Here is a 17,377-nt window from a genome sequence, read left to right as displayed (position 1 = left end):
TGTCCAGAGCCCGGGGAGCAAGGGCACCGTAGCAAGTCCGTTTGTACCCTTGCAATTTCTTCCTTTAATTATTGGCTGCTGTCTTATCTAAGCATTCTTTGAATACATCCCCTTGGCAAATGTGATTAATTATATTCAGATTTATTCCTTTATTTCTAGTTTTTCCCCCCTGGGTCCTCTTCTGATGTGTTAAGGAATTTCTACTGGGAATTATTAAAAGAATCAGTGATTAAGTCCCTGCAGAACCTCCCCATCCCCACCATGTGCCCCACTCAGTGAAAGCTCAGGTGGCTCAAAGGAGGTCCAAAGTGCAGCTCAGAAACACAGAAGAGGTTAAATGGGTTTTCCGAGCCAGCCTGAGAACCTAAGCACTGTAGCTCATTGGTTTTATGTGTAAATGTATTTCAAATTTCAACTAGAGCTAATATACGTGTAACCTTTCAGAATACAACCCGTTAGCAAGTTATAGCCTGTCAGCTCGCGCACCAGTGTCCAGAACCTGAATCCCCTGACTCAATTCAGGACAACTCAGGTGAGTTACAGAACACCATGTGGTTTAAAGCCCTTCTACACAAGGTCTTCTGGGGTTTGGAAGGGCTGTGCAGGCCTTCTAAGGAAGCAACCCCGTCTCCTGTCTACCCTAGACGTGACTTCTGCATTTCTCCCCTTTCCCCTTGCTCTCCCTCTAGCAGTCTGAAACGAGCTAGAGGATGAGCAGCCAGCTTGGAGGAGGTCAGCAGGAGGCTGCAGATAGAGAACTCCAGAGGCTGCGGCAGCCGTGAAGGACAGAGGTGGGATATACCAGCTGCTACTGGCAGCCACCTCTACACATAGGTCACTCCAAAGGTCAGGCCTGTCTGATATTTGCAAACCCACATTTCCTGCCACGCTCCCAAGTACACCAGGCGCCTGCAGAAATCTACACTCACCCGTTTCTGAAAGGTTGATGCGTCCTCCCAGAGTTGGAAGGGATGCCTCTGTGGTTCAAAAGGTATGAGCTAAATTGGGAACACATTTGGTTCAAGTTTAGTCTTGAAAGCTTCTCCTCTTCAACTTCTCACGTCCTATTAGCTGACTGCACTCCTGAGCACGAACGGCTCTGTGCTGCTGCCCTTTTGAGGGTGGATGTTGGAAAAAAATAGAGTGCTAATCCCACACAACTGCTTTCAATTCTGCCCACGTGGGTTGGGAGTAGGAGGGCTGTTCACTCCGAATCTTTCTACACAGTTTTCAAAACCTGCATTTTTCCATGCTAACATATCTCTGCTTGTCGGCATCTAATTGAGTTCACACACACACACACACACACACACACCCCCCTTGTATTCATACACACTATTTTCTCAAAGGGAGGAATCAGCAAACGTGAGCCGGGATGACCACTAGATGGCAGTATATGAAACACTCCTAAGGTGCTCAGGGGAGCGAACTTTGAGGACCACCCAGAGCTGGGGTTCCCAGATATTAATCTGTAAAATTTTTTAATGAAGAAGAAGAAAAGGGGAGCGCTCTGTAGGTCTGTCAAGTTTTTATTTTTCCGGGGAACATTATTAAGATATAAATCAACTTCCACTGCTTCCTAAGAGAAACATTTTAACCATAGAGAAATAGGAAGGGCAGAATCTCAAAATTAGGGATTGTCTTCTCAATGTAATAAATGTCGTTTTATGAAAAACTCACCACATTGTCCTGTGTTCTCATTTTCATGCAGACCCGTGGAAGAGTCATCATGATCAAGCCTTTGGGAAATAACCTAGAGGAAAATGTGCCATTCCAGAGTGAAATCAAGATCCTCGCATTATCTTACTTCCAAACTGATCCTAAGACTTAAGTAGGGTTTCCATCTGGAGGCACAAAGGAGAAGCAGAGATTGCCATTCAGTCAAGCTGGGTTTGATAAAAGGCACTAGGGAAGCACGTGTCTAGACAAGCACATGCCCCCATGTTGGCTGCATTGCTGTTGAACTACCTGCCTCATGGTCTAGACTACCTCTGTCTTTGCCTGTGTCAGGCCAACCTCGCCTTCGGGATGGGCCCTGTCTAGCTGAATGTCGCTGAGCCAGGCCTCTGGGGACTTCCCGCCGGTCCCAGCTGGGTGGGCATCTTTGCATCTTGCTCTACCTCATCAAAGAATTTGCACTAGAACCCGAGTCCCCTTCTGTGGCAGAGCTGGGGTGAGACACTATACGTGGTGAAAGAATGTGCTCACCCCTCACAGAGCGACACAGGTGGTCGGCTTTCAATCCGAGAGACCCTCCTGCAGATTCCATGGCTTGGGTAAATCACTTCCCCTCTCTAATCCTCAGTCTCTTCATCTGAAGGTCAGGATCATGATGACATATACCTCTGTTAGCCACTGTCAGAGTAAAGGAGGTCATCTATAGTAAGTGTATAACACAGTGCTTCCTGTGTGCTCAATATGCATTAACTAATATGAATAATATAATTAATTTTGGTGCAGGGTGCTCATTTCTAGAGTTAGGCAGGCTAGGTCACACCCCAAAGATGCCCTTCTTTGCAATGAGAATGTTAACACACTGCATTTTGGGAGAAATTAGCTCACCACCTCTGAGTCTCTGATTTCCTATTAACAGCACTTAACTCTGTAACTGGTCGCAAGTGAAAGTGACCAAGATGTTACATAGCCTGAGGATTTGGTTTTGAGGCACAGAGCAGGAGACCTGGAATTTTCCTTCTAGGATCCCGGGCAGCCCTGCTTACTCAGAAGGATGGCAACTACTTAGTATTCAAAGGGTGGGCAGCCTCGTTAAGCATCTCCGTCATTCACTAATTCTGCTTAATTCAGTAGAAGGTCCCACAGCAGGTATGTCTATGCAGATAGAGCAGCCTCTGGTGAGGCTGGAGAGCACAGAGAAAACTCCAGATAATCAGACACACTGAAACTGATACCACGACACAGGAGCTGTGGGATGACTCATCCCAGCCTGGTGTGGGAAACTCCACTTGTCACCGCCCGGGATCGTCATTGGTAAGGGGACCCTGGAAGGCTGTGCTTGCACTACCACCTAGTGGTTACAAAAAGCAAGACTCAGTCTGGGAAGGATTCTGGACCCACAGACAGACCCACCTGGGCAATGATCACCAACATCCTCCTCACAGAAATGTTATAAGTTGAACATTTTACTCACAGCTTTACAACCCAATTTCCTAATTTAATTGTATTTAATTCGATCACCCCGACCAAAGCACTGAAACGCTGTGAGATTCAAGGTAGGGGCAAAAGCACCAGCCTAGGAGTCTAAAGGCTCGTTTGAGTCACTTAGCTCACTGTTCAACTTTGGGGAAGTGGCTTAAATCTTCCATTTTCTCTTAGAAAAATGGAATCTAACAATACCCAGGGTTTAGGCGGCCGTGAGGTCTGAGTGTGAAGCCCCTTTATAAACCATATGGTGTTCTCCCCTTTCTAGCATCCTGCTCCTGCGTCCCCGGGATTCTGCCTCTCTGCACCCCGATGCCCACACCCCCGTTTCAGTAAAACCTATCAGCCAACCCCTCTTCTCCCCCAGGAAGTGGAGGACCCCTCTCCCTTAGTAGTGCTGAAAATAGAAAAGCACACAAAAACCAAACAAAAACAAAAAATGGGAAAGATCCAGCCCCGGAGGTGCTTATGGGACAGTTAACAATGAAAAGAGTCAAGGGAGACCCCTGCCACTCACAGCCCGCATTACCAGGAGAAAACTTCATTCAGAGGGCAACGCACACCCTGAGGTGCACACCCGGACCCTGACAGGTCATGCTGCGTTTACACCGAGTGATGGCTCCCCAGGCAGAGACAAGCAGAGGGTTCTGCTTGTTCCCCAGCCTCAGCCCCGGCCCTGGGCCTGGGCCTTCCTGCCTGACCTGGGTGGAGGCCTCCTCAGAACCACTTCCTGCCCTGCTCAGCCCTTCTCTGATCTCTGAAATTCTCCAGGGATCTGAGATTCTGCACACCTGAATGGGCTCCCCTAGCTCAGCCCCCTACCCCTCATCTTCTGAGGGGCTGGCTGGGCCTCACTGTGTGTCCTCCATCCCCAGCTGACCTCTAGGGCAGAGGTCTCCAAACTTGATGATGAGGCACCCCTATCTGTAAAATCATTTTAAGCACACACCTCACTATGAATATTGATGTCAGTATATATATGCACTACTGTATTAATACATCATGTATATTATAGGACTTCCACAAAGACAGATATTTTAAAAGGATGAGAAATTAAAATATAATGTATATATCATCACGCCTATGCCCTGGAGTGGGTGCGGCCCCACGGGCTTAGGTTTTTTAAAAAATATTTGTAAATATTCCCTACGAGCACAAAACACTTGAAAAGTTTTAAAAATTAGCTACAAGTACGTTTACAGACTCAACTCTCAGGAAGGATTTTGAAACTATCACTTAAATACATCTCCCAAACTTTGAAATAGAAATAGGATATATGAGGTGGACCCTCTCCTGAAGCCCCGTCATGAACGCAGAGATGGAGGAGACCTCTGCCAGGAGGGGAGTCAGGCATGAGGAGGAACCATGATTCTCTTCGCAAATTACACCTTCCTCATCAGCCATCTCAGAAGACTGCGGCCATGCACGGTGAGAACCTCGGACACAGAGGCCAGCTTTCTTGCTTTGTGTTCCAGCATCTTCTGACTCTCCTGAGAGGACTCTTGTCAGGATTTGCTGAAGTAAGAGGAGCAGCCCTCCAGCAGCTACTAGACACAAGTGCTACTGGTTCATGTACATACATTGTGCCATTTAATCCCCAAAGCCATCCTGAGAGACAGGTGCGCGCCCCGCACTGCAGAGGGAAGCTGAGCTAGGAGAGGTTAGGTAATGCCCTCAAGGCCCCAGACGTAGAGTCTGCCTGCTTCTAAAGCCCCAGACTAATCGTACAAGTTCACAATAGTCAACTTTTGATAGTAATAGTAATATAAAATAAGTTGACATTTATGGAGTGCTTAATCTTTATAAAGGCTTTACTGCTGCATTTGTTCCTCACAAAAGCATTATGAGTTGACTGTATTATTTAAAAAGGAAACAAAAGCTTAGTGAAGTTAAGTAATTTGCTCAGAGTTGCCAGTTCTAGAAACTTGTGGAAATGTGATGTTTGACCTCAAAGTTGGAAACTGTAACCTCTACCTCCTTGTCCAAGTCAGTCCGGCTCTGCTGACTGGGAAGTGGGAAAGCAGGACCCAAACAGCAGCATTCGGGGTTTGCTGAAGGGTTTCTCCCACAGCTGAAGATTTCCTGGACCGGGAGGGGTTACATCAAGCAGGATTAGTTTGTCAGGTTGGCCGAAGGCCAGACAGAGCTGGGACTCCCTGCTCAGAGTCTATGTGAACCTCTGAACTTCTGTTTTCTTGCTGTGAAATGGAGGGGCTGGACAAAACACTCCCCAAGATCTCCTGACCTCTGACTTCCATGGTTCTATGATGGAATATGGACATTTTTGTGTGGGGAAGGGAAAGGTCTGAGAACAAAGATATGCCCTCCATTTAACAGGGATCCACCCGGCCTCCAGCCTGGAGGACGCCCACCTCCCCCGCTCCACAACCCCAACTGTGTTCTCCAACTTCTAAGCACAGGCTGTTTGTTTTTTTAATTGAACTATCATGTAAAACATCAATCCTTCATTTAATTCCTGAATTTCAGGGAAATATCCTTTGTTTCTGGAGACTCCTTGGTTTCAGCATGTGGGGTTGTTCCCTTGAATCAGCTTCCTTAAGAATATCAAGCAATGCTCACCTGGCCTTGTCCTCTGTGCAGGTTTTCTTCTTGACTCAGCAGCAATTAATCCAGAATTTTACTCCACAATGCGCCAATTTCCTGAGACACAAAATTTGGGAGATGTATTTAAGTGATAGTTTCAGAATTCCTCCTGACAGTTAATAGTCTGTAAACACACTTTTAGCTAATTTTTTAAATTATTCTTTTATTTTTTATCTTTTTGGCCACACCATGCGGCACGTGGGATCTTAGGTTCCCCCGACCAGGGATCGAACCCGACCCCCCTTCAGTGGAAGCACGGAGTCTTAACCACTGGACCGCCAGGGAAGTTGCATTAGCTAATTTTAGAAACGTATCAAGTGTTTTGTGGTCATAGGGAATATTTACAAATGTATATATTAAAAAATCTAAGCCTGTTTATAAACTTCCCATAATAGTCTGTTGCCTCTAACCAGTAGCACAGGGCCGTGAATTCTCACTCATCCCCTAGATAGTTCCTGACTAAAGGTCAGGGGTCAGGTCTCATACATGTCTCATGTTTTGTATTTCTACAGCCTTGGTTCAGTGCTGTCCCTGTTTGTTGAATTGAATGGATTTTAGTAAAGGAGTTCACAGGTTTGTTTAGTCTATTTGTTGCTGGACAGCTCTAATAGAATGTCATTCCCCAGCAGAACTAAGACATGTTTCCGGGTAATGCATTCCTCATAGCTGGTTAGAAGGGAGAGGAGCTCACCAGATCCTTACTGACAGGCAGCAGGAGGAAAGAACAAGAGTACTGGGAGCCTCTGTAAGCAAACGGTTCTGAAGACTCATCCCTGCTCACTTGTTGATATTTTAGCAGATACACCACACCAGCTGTGTGTAGTAGGAACTACCTACGTATGAACGTTGAACTGGGCTTCCTTGGCCCAAACTCAACTGGCAATAGAGAAAAAGTCTTCTTACACCATCCTCCACCTTAAAAGCAAAGATGTATTTTGTGTCTAATCTCCGGGAGCTTGTAGTTTTCCATGCGGCTGGATATAAGGGTCATTACTAGGTCTACATCCACTCCCCCATCTTTCCCACTATCTACTATCATATGAGCTAGAGATTCTCACCTTTAGATTTTATTCTATATAGAGCTCTAGTGATGAAGGAGGCTGATGAGGTCATTGACTTTCTTTGTCCAACACTGCAGCCACTAGCCACATGTGGCTATCTAAATTGAAACTAATTAAAGTTAAATAAGAAGTTTTAAAAGATGGTTTCTCACTGGCACTAGCCATATTTCAAGGGCTTAATGGCCACTTGTGGCTAGTGGCTACCATACTTAAAGCACAGAAGTAGAACATTTCCATTATCACAGAATTTCTATCAGATAGTGCTGGTAGACAAAAGCACTGATTTTAAAAACAGAGGAGAGATTAAATGCTTCACTCAAGGGCCTCGGCAGAACTATGAATGAAACCCATTTTTCCATACTTGAAAGCTACTCTTCTCTTCACTACACTGGAGGAGGTGTCATTTAAACTACCCAGGGGAGGAGTTTCTCAGTGGCATGTTAATACACATCATCACAAGTTAACAGATAGGACCATCTAGTCCTCCCTGGAAGAAGCCAGGTCAGGCAGTGTGGAGAGCCAGGAAGAATGAGTCACAGGAGATGAGGGTCCATCATGACTCAGGGCATGGGTCAGGCAAAGCCAGAGGCAGGGCGTGTGTCATCCACATCTGTATTTCCCGGCCTGGACCAGAGTTGGGACTCCATTGTGCCAAAGGAAACAAGAGGAGCCAGGGGTGGCCTGAGTGGCTGGGTATTAAGCCAAAGGACAGTTAGGGAAGACTGGAGAACTCTAACCAAGATCTTCAATAAGAAGAGAGTGTCGCTGTGCCAGCTTTCCACTCTGTCTTGTCTTGGCCCTCCAGATTTAGGCTCTGCTTACTGGGATGTACAACACCGTTCCGGAGTTGTTAAACTTTGCCTTAGTTCATATCCTAGGAAACTTGGTAATGAATTTCAACCCGTTGTGAAAACATAGACAAGGTATAGGTTAAAAGTTTAGTTTAGTTTTGTTTTCAGTTGCTGTAGAGCTGAGCCATAGAAGGAGTGCAGGATGGGAATTCAGAAGACCTGGGTCTGTTCTCCAGCACTCTTTGATCCTGGGTACCTCACTTAACCTCAGTACCCTCATCTGTGAAATGGGACAACAGTAAGGATTTCTTGTCAGGATTGTTGAGGAGATCAAGTGAGGTAATATTCAAGACAATTCTGTGGAAAGCAGAGGGCTCTGTACAATTGTGGATTAGTTATTATCTTTATTATTGTTCCCTCATTTGGCACCTCTTTCACACAATTATGGTGCTCAATTCTGGGTGGCCACATTATCTTAGGTTTGCCAGACGTACGTGTTTTTTCCCCCAAGATGTATTGTGTTTAAACAATCGATGGATCTACCTAACATCCTTATTTGAAGATGAGGTAGTCAGCCTATGTGGTTTTGTGAGCCAGCAAAGAATAGTTTAATGGTTCAATCAGCTCCTTGAGGAGCTACATGGTGCTTGAGATATGCCAAATAAGCAGCATGCAACCTCTGTGGGGAGAAGGGAAGTCAGCCTACTTCGTGTGAAGACACAGCTTCCTGCGGAGCCAGATGTAGCTCGCATTTTCCTCTTGCTTTTTCCCAATAGCAGTGCTCAGGGGGGATAAACTTTACTTAACCTAATTAATTTTAATCACAGCTTTCAAATCTCATACTGTGAAAAGAATTACAAATTGGAATACATTAATAGAAGCCATAGTTTATGCTGTAAGCTAATCATGAAATGTGCATTTACATTTTCTGCATGAGTTTGCAATTACCATTAAAATAAAATTCTGTTATGTCCTTTTAAATTACCAAAATGTGAAGAACAGATTGAGTCAGGCCCATTTTTGTGCTAAATTACTAGAAGAATGTCTAAATTTCCAAGAATTAGACAGCTTCCTCCATTTGAGTTGCAGCGAGGAATGATTTCCAGTCATCTGCTCCAAGCTATTTCCATTTTTAAATAATAATCTTTTAAACTAATTGTGCAGATGTCTCACCTGCTTTAACAAGTAGTTCTTTGAGTTTAGTACAGAAGAAAAATTTATATATATATATGTGTGTGTGTGTGTGTGTGTGTGTGTATATATATAGCTGTATATATACACATATATATGTCTGTATACATACATACATATGTCTATATACATATTAGGTGTATTTATATCTATACATAAGATCTATCTATAAGTTTGTTTTTAGGTTCCATGTAGACTTTTATGGATATATGTATGTTAGTAAATGCTACCTTATTCCTCAAAGGATCGAGGCAGTTTAGAAGAAACAGAGAGGATATTAGAACAATAATAACATTAATAAAGAATTCATTCCCAAATTAGAATAGAATGGCAAGACATCGTCAGGGTAATATCACAGCTTCTCTGTGTGTAGGGCTCGGCAGTCTTTACCTCCTTCTACTCACTGCATCTCCTTTGGTCCTGAGGCAGGTACCACAGGTGCAGTCGTCTCCATTTCAAGGGTAAAGAGAAAGAGTGTCAGTGAGGAGGAGAGTGGGTCTTTCAGCTCCAGTCTGAGGCTCTTTCTATAGGAAGGCTCCTGGCATTTAGAAATACAATTTTTGAACTATGATAGCCCAACGAGGAGGAAGCAGTGGGCATAAGCAGCGACCATGTGCAAACTGCATCCTGATATCTGAATATTAGTGACTACAAAACGTTGGGGGGACGAATGCCCCTCCCTCATACAGCATGCAGCTTCAGCTGGTTTGTTTAGTTACCTGGCTGGACTCCTTTAGACTTCGGTTTCCTGGGAATATTTCATATCTAATTATGCCTGGAATGTTCCTAGTATATCGCTGGTTGGTTCTGCAGCAATGCACAGAAACAGCACCCCATAACAACAATAATAATAGTAACAGCAGCTCCCAATTACTGATCACTGTGTTCAGGACAATTTGTCGGATGACAGTCCTTCCCATTTAGTGCTCTGTCTTCCTTCTTCTCAGACACATATTACATTTCTGCCAAGATTTCTGTCCAAGATGGCTTTAAGATGCCCACTAACCAGTTTGTCTACCTCTGCACATACCAAGACCATGAGGGCCGTGTTGGACCCCTGGCTGGCCTACATGGAGGCAGATCTCCTTCAGGACCAGGAGGGCTGGGCCTCTTTGTCCAAGGGTGGTCCAGTTCCAGATACCAGGTCTTCTTCAGATGCCGACTTCTCTTGACCTGCTTCCTCCTGGCCTGACACTCATGGCTGACATCACTTGCTTTTGGATTCAGATATCAAAAGACCCTAGCCTAGGGCCCCTTAGGCCCAGGCACAGGGCCTGGATCTCGTCCATCGTTAAAGCAGGCAGTGTGTGGTCCCTGGAAGACCTGGGCTTTCAGATCCTGCAGAGCTGGGTGTGAGCTGTGGCTCCACTGTGTGCCTGCTGGGTGGTCGGGTGATTCACTGAACTGCTCTGCACTTCAAGTGCCTCATCTGTGAGAAGGGATTTACAGTCTGCTTTGCAAGGGCTTTGGGTGAAGATGAATGTGACATCTATGTAAAGCATGAAGACAGTCCCTGGCACATGATCAGTGTTCATTGCCCTGACACTGAGGCTCTGCCTGGGCCCTTGTCTGAGCTCCTGCTTCCTTTTCTTGTGGCCCTAGTGTCTCACTTAATTCCTGTCACAGGAGCACTCTGGGCCTATTTTCTGAGCAAGTGCCAGCCCCATCTCACCATTTCTGCCTCCTTCCTCCCCACTTCCACCCTTCAATTCTAGGTCTGTGGTCTCTCAGACCAGAGGGCCTGGACTCCTGCTGGATGGGGCCCTGTGCCTGGTTGAAGGGAGGATCTGAATACGGTCCTCTGGAGGTCTCTGCGCTGAGCTGAGAGCAGTGAATCCCCTGTGGCAGGTCTAGGTTGGCAGGCCATCGGGCAACAAGTGCATTTGATCTCGCTACTCAAAGTGTGCTCCGCAGACCAGCAGCACTCGCATCACCTGGGAGCTGGATGGAAATGCAGAATCCAGGCCACTGAGTCAGAATCTGCACCTTGACAAGATCTCCAGTGATACATATGGACATCAAAGCTTGAGCAGCCCTGGATCGCACCTCCGCGTCACCTCTACAGGAGAACTCGGGTCCTTCTTTCCAGGGTCAGCGCTGGTGTCTGCAGAGCCTCCAACAGGTGTGTGTTCAAAACATGCATTAAAGTCAAATTTAGTTTAACATTCCATGTAGGAGTGTTTTATTCTTCTTTCTAGGTTGTCTAAAGCAAATTTTTGAATCTCTTTCTCCGAGACCCACAGCGAATATAGGCTGCTGCCAGCTTGCTTCAGGTTAACTTGCCTGTCCCCACGCCACGCAGTAGAGTCTCCTGATGATACCTACTCCAGCCCTTTCCTATTCTGGAAACACAATCACACACACACAAACACAGGCATGCACACATACATGGATGCATACATATACATATACATGGACATGATCACATACATACGTGCACATACACCAGAGGCCATGCCATTTCCCACCCTGGTCTCTTCTGCCTGGGATGTCCTTCATGCCTTCTTTTGATTAAATTTTAGTCACTTTAAGTTTCATTTAAAGTGTCAGCTTAGCCAGGGCCGCCACTTTGCTCCCACAAGACCCTACAGAAGATGGCTGTGTGGTGGTGTTTCTACTGTCATCCCATTGCATTACAATGTTTTGTTTGTGGCTTGATCAGGTCCTGGAAACACTGAACCCAGCGAGGGCAAGGGCCGAGTTGTATTTATTCATCTTTGTATCTGCAACACTCAGCACAATGTCAGGCACGTTGCAGATGCCCCGAGAATGCTTATTGAATAAATGAAGTGGAAAAAAGCTGAGCTTGTTCTGGTGGCTTGGTGTTTTCTCCTTTGAAGTTTAATCAGAATTAAATGAAATTACTGCAGACTCCAAGCGTTTGGGGAAAATTCTGTAAAACCTTGCAACCCAAGTGGAAAAAACAGATCAAAGGGAAATTAGATGGCAATTTGTTTTAAAAAAATTTCTGTGGCGCCATTTTAATTAGAGAATATTCTTCTCATTAAAATTAGGAACTCCCAGGGAAATACTTGGGATGTCCCTCCTCACGTTTTTCACCAGCTATTACAGGGCCCACTGAGCAGTCTTTGTGAGGGAAAGCTCCGAGGATGCAGCAATAAGACACTCAGCACTTACACAGCTCTCTACACTTTCCACAATTAAGCCTTTCACCCCCGCTTGCTCTGTGGAGAAGGTCAGCGTTGTGGACTGGATTTGATGGCTGAAGAGGCTCCGAGCATAAATGATGTGCTCAAGGCCACACAACTGGACCATCACAAGCAGAGCCCAGAGTTTTGCATCCTCTTCCCATGTCAAGCAGTTTTTTTCCCCAACCTCAGTATAATCCCATTTGACAAATAATGTACATCACACCCAAAGGCTCTTCATAAGGAGACGGGATCAGTGTTTCTCAGAATTTGGGATGTCACAGATCAGTCAGATGATTGAAACTAAGTTTAGATTTGCCAACTTTTTACCTTGCTAATTAGGAATGCTAAGAAAATCTATGTTCAGAATTATGTTATAAAATATTGACATTTTAATTTTTATTTTATTTATTTATTCCTTTATTTTGGCTGTGCGGCTTGTGAGATCTTAGTTCCCTGACCAGGGATTAAACCTGGGCCACGGCAGTGAAAATGCCAAGTCCTAACCACTGGACCACCAGGGAATTCCCAATATTGACATTTTTAAAAGAGGAATGATCTCTGGATAAAGCCCAGCTTTTAAAAAAATTGAATCCATTTAGCTCATGAAAAACTCACCCCACTGTTGTTATTTTCGTCATTTCACAGCAGGCCAATGAAAACCAGCGATAGTTTGGAGCTGAGTTTGGGAGACACAGGCTTTGCCGAACTTTACTTGCTAGATCCACGTATTTTGTTGAAACCCCAAAGCCAAGCCTTTGTAGCAGAGAACAGTGAAAGGTCACCAGCTGGTATTCCACACCAAGGTCAGTCACCTGCTCCTTACACAAACGTGGCAGAAGGCACAGCTCACTCATGACATTACTTTTCCGGAGTTAGTGTGTTATGTCTCTGCTTTATGCTCCTTAGAAAGAAGATGGAAGACTTGAAGCCTTGATGTGATTTTTCCTAGTAGTTGTCAGTAGGATTAGGCTAAGCAAGTTCCTACCTGAAGACCTTATCCCGTGGTGTACCCTACTCTTATTTTTGCTTTGTCCACACAAGAAAAATAAAGAAGATAACTTAATGTTGAGATGTGAATTTGGGGGCTTATGTGCTAAGGGGAAATTTTAAAAAACAAACATAAACTCTATGAACATTATGAGGAAATTATGGAATAAAAAGTCTAAAAATGATTACCATGATTGGTTGAAAGGGGGGAATTGTAAGAGATTTTTGTTTTCCAAGTTTTGTTCCTATACTTATATTACTTTTAGAATTTAAAGTCGTTTTGTCATTATAAAGAAATGAGAAAAATTGAAAAATTACATCTTTACTGAGTTTTAGGGATTGTCAATGAGATATTGTAAAAGCAGGTAGAAGATGAATCAATGTGCTATGGCAGGTTGTATTTTCCAAAGAGGGCACAATGGCATCGCCCCTCCATCAACCAATTGAGTATACCGAACGATGCAATGTGACTTTTGGGGCTACGTTGTAAAAAGCCATGTTCTCTGCTCTGCTCTTTTGGAATGCTGCCCTTGGAATTCAGCTGCCATGCTATGAGGTAGCTCAAAGGAGCAGCCCAGGTGGAGAGCCCACATGTGGATGTTCTGGTCAACAGCCCAAGTGAGGATCCAACAGCAACTGCCGGATAGTCAAGTGAAGAAGCCTCCAGATGATTCTTGCTCCAGCCTTTGCATCTTCCCGGAGGAGGCCTCAGACACCATGGAGAAGAGACAGCTGTCCCTTCTCTGCCCAGGTCAAATTCCTGATCCATAGAATCCTTAATTCAAAGCATAATTAAACGGTCGCTTTATACCATTAAGGTTTGGGGTTTGTTACATAAGGAACACATGTGTAGTATAATTCTTTTAGCAAAAGTAAGCAATCAAGGGCAAAAACAAAATCCGTGTACATCTACATATACAAAACATCTGTGTATACAAAAGAACTCCTGTACATACATATATATATATAAATATATATTTATCTAAAAATTTTTATTGTGTTAAAATTCACATAAAATTTACCTCTTTAACATGTACAGTTTTATGGCACTAAGTACATTCATATTGCTGTACAACCATCACCACTATCCATCTCTTGATCTTTTTCCTCTTCCCAGATTGAAACTCTGTACCCATTTAACACTAGCTTCCCACTCTCACCTCCCCTCAGCCCCAGGTAACCACCCTTCTACCCTCTTTCTCTGTGACTTTGACTAATCTAGGTACCTCATATAAGTGGAATCATACAGTATTATGGCTGCCTTAGACCACTTAGCATAATGTCTTATAGGTTCAACCATACTGTAGCATGTGTCAGAATTTTCTTCCTTTTTAAGGCTGAATAATATTCCATTGTACATATATACCGCATTTTGTTTATCCATTCACCCATCAATGGACATTTGGGTTGCTTCCACTCTTTAGCTATTGTAAATACTGTTGCTATGAACATGGGTATGCAAACATCTGTTCAAGTCTCTGTTTCCAATTCTTTGGGGTATATACTCAGAAGTGGAATTGTTGGATCATGTGGTAATTCTGTTTAATTTTTTGAGGAAGTATCATACTATTTTCCATAGTGGCTGCACCATCAGCGTGTAAAGTTTCCAATTTCCCCACATCTTTAACAACACTTCTTTTCTATTTTTTTCTTTTTCTTTTTTTAATAATAGCTCTCCTAGCGGGTGTGAAGTGGCATCTCATTGTGATATCTTTGATTTGTATTTCCCTAATGGTTAGTGATGTTGAGCATCGTTTAATGTGCTTATTGGTCATTTGTATATCTTTTTTGGAGAAATAGCTATTTAAGTCCTTTGTCCAATTTTTAAATTAGGTTTTTTGTATATATTCTTTTAAATGTATGTATATATACACACACACACAATATATATATATATATATATATATATATATATATATATATATATATATATATATATATATATATATAAAAACAGGGAAGAGGCAGAGAAAAGCAGCCAATGGCGTGTTACCTCAATGGTATGTGTTGGTGATAGAAGACCAGGAAAAGCGAGTCCTCTTTGCCTTTTATGTCAGGTACTGGAAGGTTTCACTTGTCACCAGCATGTGTCACTAATTGAATAAAGAAAAAAAATTAAAGAAACTACCAATAAAATGTCATTTTGCTTAAGTGTCTCAAAATATCTGATGAGGTTTTTTCAATAGTACAGCCAAGAAAAAAAAAATTGTCTTGTGCTGACCCTCCAAGCTTATTTCATTGCTAAGATTTTAATGAGAAGACTTCCCTTCATTGTTCTAGTCACAGATGCTCCGCCTGCGTTTTCCCACCTCCCTCCACCCTCCTCCCTTGTGGAACAAGCTCAGACCAGGAGAGGAGCCTCTCTCTCTTTAAACAGACTATTTGTTTCCATGGTAACTTGCCTTCTTCATCTTCAGAGTTGTAAACTGGGAAATTCTATTAAAGGCTTATCCAAGCAGTTGCTTTTGAAATGGTGTCTGATATTAGCTGTTTGCTTCATTCACCTTTGCTGCACAGTAATCTTTTGAATTTGGTGATTCTAGCAAATGGAGGAAGTAAAATGAAACAATGTGAAGCTGATTATAATCGGTTTGACTGGCCCCGCTGTGCACGCTCGTCAGGTACTGTCATGGGCTGTCTTATGGAGCACCCTGGGGGTCTGTGATTTCTGTGGCCCAGGCCCACCTCTGCACTGGTCTCTGGCAGCGGAAACCAGCATGCAAGCAGACCTGCGTGGAGAGGCCCCCGTGAGGTCAGCTGGAGAAGAGATAGAAACTAGCTCTGTTGTCAAAAATGACTTTGATTGTTAATGCATTTCAAGTCTTATCTTTGAGATTCTGCTATGGGCATGTGGAGTTCATTATACCCCTGCTGTGAAAGCAACTGTAGTTCAAACAGGTGCAAATAAAGCAAGTAACCAAATTACATGAGGCTGATGATTTAAGATTTTCCAGGAGAACCTATGCTTGTAAAGCTTCATGTATTGACTGGGAATAGAAGGTGTTTGGGGGTTTTATTGACCAGTGTGATTGATAGGCATTAAATCTATATGGTTTTTAATCTCTGGATACTCAAATAAATGTCATTTAAATCAGTTTACAAACATAGAAAATACCTTGAAAGCTCTGTTCCTACTCAGGAAATTCAGCTATTTTATTCCTTTTGAAAGCAACTTCATTTGATTTTAGCAAAAAATAACATTCTATTGGTTTTCCTGTTTTTTTGTGTGTTTTTTTTTTTTAAAGCTAATTGTTGATTAATAGCTTACCTCCAACTTTTGAACACATTTGCTAGGTAAAATATTAATATTTAAAAATATTTAGATTGGGGGCTTCCCTGGTGGCGCAGTGGTTGAGAATCTGCCTGCCAATGCAGGCGACACGGGTTCGAGCCCTGGTCTGGGAAGATCCCACATGCCGCGGAGCAACTAGGCCCGTGAGCCACAATTACTGAGCCAGCGCGTCTGGAGCCTGTGCTCCGCAACAAGAGAGGCCACGATAGTGAGAGGCCCGCGCACCGCGATGAAGAGTGGCCCCCGCTCGCCACAACTAGAGAAAGCCCTCGCACAGAAACGAAGACCCAACACAGCCATAAATAAATAAATAAAAAAAATTAAAAATCTTTAAAAAAAAAAAAAAAAAAAAAAAAAATAAATAAATAAAAATATTTAGATTGGGATGATGAAAAAGTTTTGGAGATGGATAGTGGTGAGGTTGTATAATGTGAATGGACTTAATGCTACTGAACTGTACACTTAAAAATGGTTAAAATGGTAAACTTTATGTTATGTATGTTTTACCACAATGAAAATAATACTTGAAATTTTCCAATTGGAAAATATGAAAGTTTCTGCAGTTGCTAAAGAAAAGCCCATTAAGCAAAACATAATTATATGAGAGTCTCAGGTTCCTAGCTTCCCCACACACACTTTTTTGAAGTATAATTTAAAAATTAAAATTGTATAAAAGTTGTAAGGGGGCTTCCCTGGTGGCGCAGTGGTTGAGAATATGCCTGCTAATGCAGGGGACACGGGTTCGAGCCCTGGTCTGGGAAGATCCCACATGCCGCGGAGCAACTAGGCCCGTGAGCCACAATTACTGAGCCTGCGCGTCTGGAGCCTGTGCTCCGCAACAAGAGAGACCGCGATAGTGAGAGGCCTGTGCACCGTGATGAAGAGTGGACCCCGCTTGCCACAACTAGAGAAAGCCCTCGCACAGAAACGAAGACCCAACACAGCCAAAAAAAAAAAAAGTTGTAAGATATACAACTTGATGTTTTGCTATATGTATATATTGTGAAAAGATCATTACAATAAAGCCAGTTAACATATTCATCTCCTTACACAGTTACTATTTTCTTTCTCTTCTTTACTATTTTTTTTTTGTGGTGAGAACTTTTAAGATCTACCCTCTTAGTGAATTTCAAGTATGCA

The 17,377-nt window shown here is 43.4% G+C and overlaps 1 non-coding gene across 1 annotated transcript; it reads right to left on the bottom strand.

Annotated features, from left to right (window-relative positions):
• Positions 1 to 12,407: 12,407 nt before the first annotated feature.
• TRNAE-UUC (transfer RNA glutamic acid (anticodon UUC)) lies at positions 12,408 to 12,479 on the bottom strand. The gene has a single exon. It is a non-coding gene; the product is annotated as a tRNA-Glu (tRNA).
• Between the last annotated feature and the right edge of the window lie 4,898 nt (positions 12,480 to 17,377).

The sequence above is a fragment of the Balaenoptera ricei genome, chromosome 12, assembly GCF_028023285.1.
Source record: "Balaenoptera ricei isolate mBalRic1 chromosome 12, mBalRic1.hap2, whole genome shotgun sequence".
Lineage (NCBI taxonomy): Eukaryota > Metazoa > Chordata > Mammalia > Artiodactyla > Balaenopteridae > Balaenoptera > Balaenoptera ricei.
This window is presented reverse-complemented; position numbering and strand designations above follow the sequence as displayed.